Genomic DNA, 10,870 nt, shown 5'->3' with positions numbered 1-10,870 from the left:
AAAAAAAAAAAAAAAGAATGTCTTTCTTTTCTATTGCCATGAAGAGGCACCGTGTCTAAGACAACTTATAGAAGAAAGAGCTCATTGGGACTTACAGCTCGAGGAGCTCAGTCTGTGACCGTCAGATGGGGAACATGGCAGCAGGCAGGCAGGTATGGTGCTGAGGCAGTGGCTGAGAGTTTACATCCTTATCAGCAAATAGGAGGCAAAGAAGAGACTGGAAAGGACTGGGCTTTTGAAATCTCAAAGCCTGCCCCCAGCAACACACCTCCTCCAACATGGCCACACCTCCTAATCCTTCCCAAACACTTCTATCAATGGTAACCAAACATTCATATATATGAGCCTATGAGGTCTTGCTCTCATTCAAACCACCACATGCATCCCCCTGTTTGTCCCATGAGTGGGATTTATAAGGCCATACATTTTAGAGTCTTGGCTCCAAGTCTTAGCTCTGCCATTCCTAACTGTGTGATCTCAGGTAAGTATGCCCCACCCCTGGACACAGTCTCCTCATCTGTAGATGACATGAGAAGAGAGTTTACCTGCAAGGGGTTCTGACTTGCCAGGTGGTGGTAGCTCACTCCTTTAGTCCCAACATTCTGGAGGAAGAGGCAGGCAGATCTCTGTGAGCTTGAGGCCAGCCTGGACTATAGGGTGAGTTCCAGGACAACCAAGGCTGCAGAGAAACACTGTGTCAAAAAAAACAAAACAAAACAAAAAACGAAAACAAAGCAAGACAAAAAGAAGACTTCAAAAGAAATGGAAGGTTTGCATCTACTCCCAAGACATCTCTCCGTCTACTCAGCACTGAATCCGCACTTCCATCTACAAAGCAGCCATGCCACTGTACACCATTGTCTACTTCCCAAGGCGAGGGCGATGTGAGGGCATGCACATGTTGCTGGCTGACCAGGTCCAGAACTGGAAGGCAGAGGTGGTTACCATAGATACCTGGATACAAGGCTTGCTTAAGCCCACTTGTCTGTATGGGCAGTTCCCCAAGTTTGAGGATGGAGACCTCACCCTTTACCAATCTAATGCCATCTTGAGGCACCTTGGCCGCTCTCTTGGGCTTTATGGGAAGGACCAGAGGGAGGCAGCCCAGGTGGATATGGTGAATGATGGGGTGGAGGACCTTCGCCACAAATATGGCAGCCTGATCTACACCCACTATGAGAATGGTAAGGATGACTATGTGAAGGCCCTGCCTGGGCATCTAAGGCCTTTTGAGATCCTGCTGTCCCAGAACCAGGGAGGCAAAGCTTTCATCGTGGGTGACCAGATCGCCTTTGCCAATTACAACTTGCTGGACCTGCTGCTGATCCACCACGTCCTGGCCCTTGGGTGCCTAGACAACTTCCCCTGCTCTCTGCCTATGTGGCTTGCCTCAGTGCCCAGCCCAAGATCAAGGCCTTTCTGTCCTCCCTGGAACATGTGAACTGTCCCGGCAATGGCAAACAGCAGTGGACTGAAGAGACAAGAGCTTCTTGCCCCCTTTTTCCTAGCGCTAATAAAGTTTGTAAGACAGAAGAAAGAAAGAAAGAAAGAAAGAAAGAAAGAAAGAAAGAAAGAAAGAAAGAAAGAAAGAAAATAAAATAAAATAAAATTAGGAAGGAAAAGAAGGGAAAGGAAAGGAAGGAAGAAAGGAGGGGAGGGGAGGGGAGGGGAGGGGAGGGTAAAGGAGAGGAGAGGAGAGGAGAGAAGAAGAGAAGAGAAGAGAAGAGAAGAGAAGAGAAGAGAAGAGAAGAGAAGAGAAGAGAAGAGAAGAGAAGAGAAGAGAAGAGAAGAGAAGAGAAGAGAAGAGAAGAGAAGAGAAGAGAAGAGAAGAGAAGAGGAGAGGAGAGAAGAGGAGACCTGAAACCTTGGTGTCCCTGTGCTGGGCTAGTTTTCTTTTCCTGGAGATCTTTCAGTCTTCCTAGTGACTGAATTGCTCTCCTCTTCCCCACGCGTTGCTTTTGGCTTTGTTTTTATAGATTTACCTTCTTTCATTGGGACCCTCGCCACAGCCTCCCCTCCTCCATAGGAGGCTCTCTCTAGCTCCAGATCTTCCTAACCCGTGAATCTAAATGTGCCCATCTCCTCTGGAAGATGCTGCAGGGCACTTATTCTCTGTGGACTTACGCCCTTGGCATGCCCTACCCACCCCTCCTGCATCCCTGGAGGACTCCCCAACCTCTTCTAGCTGAGGCCCCACTGGCACTGACTGTGGAGAAACAGGTTCCTTGCTACTCTGCACCTGTTTCTGTTTCTCTATGAAGCAACTTTTCCTGCCTTATTCCCCAACAAACTCCCAACTCACCACCTCCCAGTCGTGGACAAGCCCTCCCATTTCCTCACCAGACAAGGAGTGTGTAGTGAGGACACTAAAGACACAGGCACTCAGAGCAGTGTCGGATACTGAGCAACACTGGGCTCCTCAGGGGCAGGGATTCTGGTCTGCTGATTTACAGCTGTACCCCCAGGCTGGAGACGGTACCTGGCACACAGAGGCCTGAATACAAATCTGTCAAATGATGTATGGACTAGCAGGCTAGTTCCTAGAAGAGGCCTCCTCTATCCTGACTCTGGTCTAGGTGATGTCCCCTAGCTACATGCACTTCTCTTGTCATGTCCTCAGCAGGTTGTGGGGGACACCTGGAGGTCCTTATGGGGAAGGCAGGCGCTAGGCTGCATTGCCTCTTCACTCTACTTCTTACTTGGTGCCTACTCTGGTGGCAACGAAAATAGTGTTTTTCTTTCTTTCTTTTTTTCTTGAATATTTTATGTTTTTACATTTCAAATGTTGGCTGCAGAGATGGCTCAGCGGTTAAGAGAACTGACTGCTCTTCCAAAAGTCCTGAGTTCAAATCCCAGCAACCACATGGTGGCTCGCAACCATCCGTAATGAGATCTGATGCCCTCTTCTAGGGTATCTGTCTGAAAACAGCTACAGTGTACTTACATATAATAAATAAATAAATCTTCTTTAAAAAATACATTTCAAATGTTATCTCCTTTCCCTATTTCCCCTCTGGAACTCCCCTCCCCTCCCCCTGCTTCTATGAGAGTGCTGCTTGCTTCTATGAGAGTGCTGCCCCTCCCACCCACCCACTCCCACCTCACTGCCCTGGCATTTCCCTACACTGGGGCATCTCCTCCCACTGATGCCCAACAAGGCCATCCTCTGCTATATATGCGGCTGGAGCCATGAGCTCCTCTTTGTTTGGTTGTTTTTCTTTTTTTTTTTTTGTTTTGTTTTTTCGAGACAGGGTTTCTCTGTGTAGCCCTGGCTGTCCTGGCACTCACTTTGTAGACCAGGCTGGCCTCGAACTCAGAAATCCGCCTGCCNGTGCTGGGATTAAAGGCGTGTGCCACCACGCCCGGCTTGTTTTTCTTTCTTTTAATTTTTTTTCCATTTTTATATGTATAAGAGTTTGACTAATGTGTGCATGTGTACTGTGTATATATGCCTGATGGCTTTATACATCAGAAGAGGGTGTCAGATCTGGTAGAACAGGAGTTCATACATACATACATACATACATGCATACAGTTATGAGCTGCTGTGCTGGGACCTAAGCCTGTTTCCTCTTCAAGCACAGTGTGTGCTCTTAAGCACTGAGACATCTCACTAGCCCATAGTGACAATTTTTAAAAATCTTGTGTGTGCACTTTTTTTTTTTCCGAGACAGGGTTTCTCTGTGTAGCTATGGCTGTCCTGGAATAGTCCAGGCTGGCCTCCAACTCAGAAATCCTCCTGCCTCTGCCTCCTAAGTGCTGGGATTAAAGGCATGCACCACCACTGCGCGGCTGTGTGTGCACTTTTGTGTATGTGTGTGTATGTGTGTGTACTTGTGAGTATGTGTGTGTATGTGTGTACTTATGTGTGCATATTCATCTGTGGGTGTATGTGTTCTGTGTATATGTATGTTTGGGAGCTATATATGTTGTGTATGTGTATATGTGTGCACGTGAGTGAAGTGTGCGTGTGTTGGTCTGTATGAATGTGGGTATGGTCAGAGAACAACTTGAGGTGTTGGTCCTCACTGGCTACATTATTTGAGACAAGGTCTTTCTTGTGGTTTGCTGCTGCTTACACCAGCCTGAGAACTTCAGCCTTCCATCTCCCCACAGGAGCACTGCACCTAGTTTTTACACAAGTTCTGGGGGACTGAACTCACACCCTCAGGCCTGCAAGACAAGGCCTTACCCAAGGAGCCATTTCCCTAGGCATCAGACCCAGCTCATTGTACCATTATTGTGAAACCAACCTTTGGTGCTGAAGGCACTCAAACATGTGAGGAAAGAATACCAGGGAGCTACGATTCCATTCCTCATTGCTGTCACTGTCACCACAGATCAGAAGGTCACATCTGTCCCACTGCTGGCTCCTTCGTACCCATCCACCTCAAGTAGTACGGAAGCCTTTCGGGGAGTCCACAGGCTGAAACCAGAATCTATACAACCAAGGGCACATCCCTTGGCTTAGCAAAATGGTCTCAAGACAGCTTTCCAGTGCTGCGCCCCCACATGCTTCCTTCAGCCAGCCCGTGCTGCTCACTGGCCTGTGTCCTCTGCCCCACGGCTTCTGGAGAAATCATCTTTGTTTTGTTTGAGGTTGGCTCTCATGTAGCTGCAAACCCCTTATATGTAGCTGAAGACAATCTTGAACCCCTGATCGCCCTGCCTCCCCTACCCAAGTGCTGGGACCCCAGGAGTGAACACCTTATCCATCTAAGAAATCCTTTAAAGTAAATGTCCTCAGGTCCCAGGTGCCTCCTACCCAACCCACCCATGGGATATGTTATACTCCCGGGAGGAATTAAAACTAATTAAGGCTCCAGCTTCCAATCTGGGGAACCTAATAGACTGGAGTGTGTGCAGTTCAGACCTTAGGGAAGCTGATGTGCCTCCCTTCAGTCCCACTGCAGCTAAAAACAAGTTGAGCTAGCTAAGAATATTGCTCAGCCAGCAGCAGCACACTTGTCGGGCACAGAAAGGCACAGTCTGATCCCCAGCACTGCAAAGTAAATAGTAAATTTGACTTCCCTTTTGAAGGTGTTTCTGGTCACAAGTGTTTGGTCAGCACTTCATCTCCCTCTGGGGAAGGTACCACGCCAGAGTCAGAGGTGAATAATTGTTGGAAAAGTGCTACTTTTGAACTTGAGGTTATGCAGGACTTAAAGGGAGCCTACCTCCCCATAGGCAGGAGCAATGCAGCATGCTTCTTTCCTGGTACCCAACACACTTCCCCCTCCCCCCTTCCTTTCCCCCTCCCCCCTCCCCTAACACCTGCTGGACAGTTGGAGTGTAATAAATGTTCAGTTGTGGGAAAGGGAAAACAAGAGTTTAGACTCTGCTAAACAGAAGACCTGCATGAGATACTTGTCATTCATCACCACGGCAACACTGTAGGGACAACTATGGCATCCTCTTTTGTAGAGATGGGCAGGCTGAAGCTCAGATGAGCTAAATGACTTGCTCCATCACAGAGCCGGTAAGTAGAGTCTGAACTCAGCTCTTGTTTTACTGGACCTGAAATCTGGCCTTTGCAATCACACTATGCTGACAGCTGAGCCACCATATGGGTAGCTGGGAGCCAAACCTGCACAAGTTCTCCAACACCATCTGAAACACTGCTTCCTAACCTTGATCAGTCACCTTGCCTCTGACCCTCTAACATACTGGGTTCAAGAGTCATCACCCTCAGCAACTTAATAAGTTTGAGGCCAGCTTGGATTACATGAGTCCCTGTTTCAAAATAAGAGCACCAAGGGGCTGAAGAGATAGATAGCTCAGGGGTTAAAAGTACTTGATATTCTTTTTTTTTTTTTTTAAAGATTTATTTATTTATTATATGTAAGTACACTGCAGCTGTCTTCAGACACTCCAGAAGAGGGCGCCAGATCTCGTTACGGATGGTTGTGAGCCACCATGTGGTTGCTGGGATTTGAACTCTGGACCTTCGGAAGAGCAGTCGGGTGCTCTTACCCACTGAGCCATNTCACCAGCCCTTTTTTTTTTGGTTTTTTGAGACAGGGTTTCTCTGTATAGCTCTGGCTGTCCTGGAACTCACTTTGTAGACCAGGCTGGCCTCGAACTCAGAAATCTACCTGCCTCTGCCTCCCAAGTGCTGGGATTAAAGGCATGTGCCACCATGCCAGGCTGTATTTGATATTCTTGAAGAGAACTCAGGTATGGTTCCTACCACCCACATGGTAGTTCACAATTACCCCAGTTCCAGGGGATACAATGCCTTCTTTTGGCTTCTCTGAGTACCTGGCACACACGTGGTACACACACATATGTGCAGGCAAAAACATCATACACATAAAATTTAAAAAAACCTAAATAAATGAATACACACATCAAACAAAACAACACAACCCCTAAATAAAAATTACAATGTAGCTGGGGTGGGGGTGGGCTGCACATATGGCTTGTAGTGGTAATGGGCACGCTTTGAGTCTTCAGAACAGGGGCTGGGCTGGCTCCTGCTGCCCTGTGGCCTGTGACTGACTTAACTGGATTCTTACTCTCAGGCTCTAGCCTCCTAACCCACACTCACAGCTTGGAGTGGCTTTTTCCTGAGGTGGGCCTATGTTTATATCACACATGAAGGACCTCTCCCTAAGGAGACCCATGAGGTCCGTAGACCTGACCCTGGCCACCTGCCCAGTCTCCTCATGTCCAGGGCCTGACCCTCTCTCTTTGAAGTTTCTGGAACACTCAGAGGTTGTCCAGCTTCGGGGGTTATCTCCATCACCTCCCCACATCCTGTTCCCTCACTATTACCCTCAAGGATGGGGACTGTGTGCTCTGAACTCTCTTCTCTCTCTCTCTCTCTCTCTCTCTCTCTCTCTCTCTCTCTCTCTCTCTCTCCTTCAGTCTCATAGAGGCTTCCTCTGAGAAGCCTCTCTAGATGAGGTGCCTCACTTTACTTATGTTCATTTTTCTTCAGTTTCTTTTAAAATTAGCTTTGTTGTGTTTGGTTTGTTTTGAGACAGGGTTTCTCTGTGTAGCTCTGGCTGACCTAGGAATCACTCTGTAGCCCAGGTTCGCCTTGAACTCAGAGATCCATCTGTTTCTGCCTCCAGAGTGTTTGCACTAAAGGTGTTTGTCAGCACCACCCAGCCTTTTTTGGTTTTTCCTGACAGGGTTTCTTTGTATGTAGCCCTGGCTGTCCTAGAACTAGTTCTATAGACAAGGCTGGTCTCAGACCCACGGAGATTTGCCTCCTGAGTGCTAGGATTAAAGGGATACACCACCACCGCCCCACTAAAGTAACTTTTTATTATGGGGATTTTTTTTTCTCCCTAAAAACAGGGCTCTCGGGTTGGAGAGATGGCTCAGCAGTTAAGGGCACTGCTCTTCCAGATGACGTAGGTTCAGTTCCCAGCACCCACATGGCAGCTCATACCTGTCTGCAACTCCAGTCCCAGGGAATCTGACATCCTCACCCAGACAGAAATGCAGGCAAAACACCAATGCACAATAGATAGATAGATAGATAGATAGATAGATAGATAGACAGGTAGATAGATAGATAGATAGATAGATAGATAGATAGATAGATAGATAGATAGACAGAACTCACTACAAGTAGCCCTGGCTGACCTAGAACGCAACCTGTAGATCAAGCCAACTTCCAACTTATAGAGGTTCAATTGACTCTGACTCCCGAATGTAGATTAAAGATGTGCTACCATACCCAGTGGAGAATTTATTTTGAAGACAGGAGCTCACTGGAAGCTCAGGTCAGTTTCCAACTTCCAGGAATCCCCCTGCCCTAGATTCCTGTGTTGTGCATCATTAAGTCCTGCTAGTTTGTTGATTCTGCCTGATTCTTCTGAGGAAGCTGAAGAAGAAAGATTACAAGTTCAAGGCCTATGTGGTCTATAGATGAGTTCAAGGCCACTCTGGGCAGTTAAGTGAGACTTTATCTTGAAATAACACAAACACAAAACAAACTGAAGCTAATCTTGATTGTCAACTTGACACACCCAGGGAGAAGGAATTGCCATTGAGAAATTGCCTCAGTCAGATGCCCATCCTATAGGCATTTCTGAGGAACATTTCTTGATTGTTACCTGATGCAGGAGGGCCCAGCCCACAGTGGGCAGCACCACCCCTAGGCAGGTGAGTGTGGGCTGTATAAATGAGGTAGCTGACTTTTCTGAGCTGTGGTCTTTGAGAGCTAGCCAGTAAGCAGCATTCTTCGCTGGTCTCTGCTCCAGTTCCTAGCCAGGTTCCTGCCCTGACTTCCCTTTCCTCCCTGAGTTGCTTTTGGCTGTGGTGTTTTAAACAAACAACCAGAAAAGCAGGAAAAAACGAGCAGACTTTTACAAACACACCACCTACCTTCAATGCCTCATCTACAGGTGACAGGTCAGGGGATTCTCAAACATTTTGGCCATGGATCTCAATAACATACATTTTCTACACTTTACAGGCTATTCTCCCTCCACTCCACCCAGGAGCTTTAATTAAAACATTAATTAGTTTGAGGCAGACTAATCCCGCCTGGAGGGGAGCTACTGGCACCTGGGAGCAGCTGAGGGAGGGAGTCCGTGTTCCTTAAGAAGGTAGCACCTGAAGCACTCTGGAGGCAGAGGCAGACAGATTTCTGAGTTCGAGGACAGCCTGGTCTACAGGACATCCAGGGCTATACAGAGAAACCCTGTCTCAAAAAACCAAAAAAGAAAAGAAAAGAAAAGAAAAGAAAAGAAAAGAAAAGAAAAGAAAAGAAAAGAAAAGAAAAAAGAACGTAGTTCCTGGAGGACTGAGCACACTGCAGTGGAACCCTGTGCAAGCATCAAGAGAATGTGAGCAGCACAGATTGCACTTGACAGGATTTTTGTTTGTTTTGTTTTTTGAAGAAAACAAAGTTGTTTGGGTTAGGGAAGTGGGGGTGAATATGGGAGGGGTTAAAATGATCAAAACACAGCCGAGCATGGTGGCGCACGCCTTTGATCCCAGCACTTGGGAGGCAGAGGCAGGCGGATTTCTGAGTTCGAGGCCATCCTGGTCTACAAAGTGAGTTCCAGGACAGCCAGGGCTACACAGAGAAACCCTGTCTCGAAAAACAAAAAAAAAAAAAAAAAAAAAAAGATCAAATACACAGTGTGTGTGTGTGTGTGAGAGAGAGAGACAGAGACAGAGACAGAGAGAGGCAAAGAGAAACAGAGAGGGAGAGAGGCAGAGAGAGAGGAGAGAGACAGAGAGACAGGGAGAGAGAGGTGACCATGTGCCTGCGGGAGTCCTTTCTTTCCTTTACCTACCATGTGGTTCCCAGGGATCCAACTTTGGTTGAGGTTTGGCAGCAAGCTCTTTACCTGCTCGTTGGTGGCCCCTTGTAGCTTTTTTTTTTTTAAAGATTTATTTATTTATTACATGTAAGTACACTGTAGCTGTCTTCAGACACACCAGAAGAGGGCGTCAGATCTCTTTACAGATGGTTGTGAGCCACCATGTGGTTGCTGGGATTTGAACTCTGGACCTTCGGAAGAGCAGTCGGGTGGGGTGCTCTTACCCACTGAGCCATCTCACCAGCCCCCCTTGTGGCTTTTTAACATAAATCTCCCCTCAGTCTGATTCTCTGAGAAAGCGTGGATTGAAGCGGGGAATTACATTTTAGACTTAGCTCTACACACTAGACATATACAATAAGTAAAGAGGAAATGGAAGTGCATTGAGCAATATTTCCTACTTTAATTAGTCTGTTTTATTATATTTGTTAGTTCTGGCTGGGATCCTCTAATTGATTTTGAACATAGCATTGAAAGCACTGAGTGAATGTTCTTCCATCTGTGTCTGCAAAATCGTTGGCACCTACCTTCTTGTCAAGCATTGGTAGCCAGATCATGCCCTCTAGTGGTCATGTCTAGATCTGTGTCTTTCTCTTAGTGAGATGTCAATGGGATGGGCGGTGCTTGTGATAAGAAAGCAAACTAATGGATCTAGGGGGCTCATGCTTGTCATTCTAGCACTTAGCAGGTGCAAGGAAGAGGATGAAGAATTCAAGGCTAGCTTAGGCCAGCCTGGGCTACATGTGAGCTGGTCTCAAAAACTAAAAATGACTGGTTCAGGCTAGGCTAGGCACCTTATAGTGAGGTAAAGGGTGAACTATGATCTACACCTTGCCCCCCAGAGCTGTTCTGTATGGTAGCTACTTACTACTGAGACTTGAAGTGTACTTAGTGTAAAACCAAATTTTGTTCCATTTTTTTTTCTAATTTCAGATCAAATTACTTTTTGTGGGACGAGGAAGAGGCAGTGAGGTCATGGTATCTGAACATAGAACACTTGCCTGACATATGTGGGACCCTGGTTTTAATCGCCGGCTTCAGTCCCTACACAGGGGGAAACGTGCTAAGATCAATACATCGTTGAGCCTGATGTGGTCATAGCATTTTCAGAGGTAGAGCTGGAAAGCTGGGATCCAGAGGTAGGAATCTGGTAAACACTTGGAACACAGTGCAGGCCTGGGAAGGCAGGGCCTGTGGTAAGGTCAGAGTGAGAAGCCAGTAAGTGTTGACGATTCTCAGAGAGTGGATTTCTTAGATATGTAAGAAGAATGTTAAAGGGAGCTTCCTGATTGGGAGACTGAGGTAGGGAGAAACAAAAGATGGAGGAAGTCATCCATAGCATAGGAGCAGGGGCTGGGTGGGCAAACCCAATCCTGAACACTACAAACAGGCCTGATGGCTCAAGAGACCAAGATACAGGTGGCACTGGGCAGGGAATAAGGATTCAGCGTGATCCGGACCCTGCTGAGAATCCTGGCCTAGGCAAATTCATCCCAATGGGTCCTGAGATCATCAAGTTCAGTGAATCACTGGGCGGGCTCCCTCCAGACCTTTAACAAGGGACTTTTCAACTTTGCCCC

At 47.1% G+C, this 10,870-nt stretch overlaps 1 protein-coding gene and 1 pseudogene across 1 annotated transcript in view; one reads left to right on the top strand and one right to left on the bottom strand.

Moving 5' to 3' along the window:
- Pnkd (PNKD metallo-beta-lactamase domain containing) overlaps positions 1-10,870 on the bottom strand; it is a 72,755-nt gene that overhangs the window by 34,144 nt on the left and 27,741 nt on the right. The gene's annotated exons all lie outside the window — the stretch shown is intronic.
- On the top strand, positions 842-1,441 carry LOC110291245 (annotated as a pseudogene).

Source organism: Mus caroli, chromosome 1 (genome assembly GCF_900094665.2).
Source record: "Mus caroli chromosome 1, CAROLI_EIJ_v1.1, whole genome shotgun sequence".
Classification (NCBI taxonomy): Eukaryota; Metazoa; Chordata; class Mammalia; order Rodentia; family Muridae; genus Mus; species Mus caroli.
Note: the sequence above shows the minus strand (reverse complement) of the source record. Positions and strands in the feature narration are given on the sequence as shown.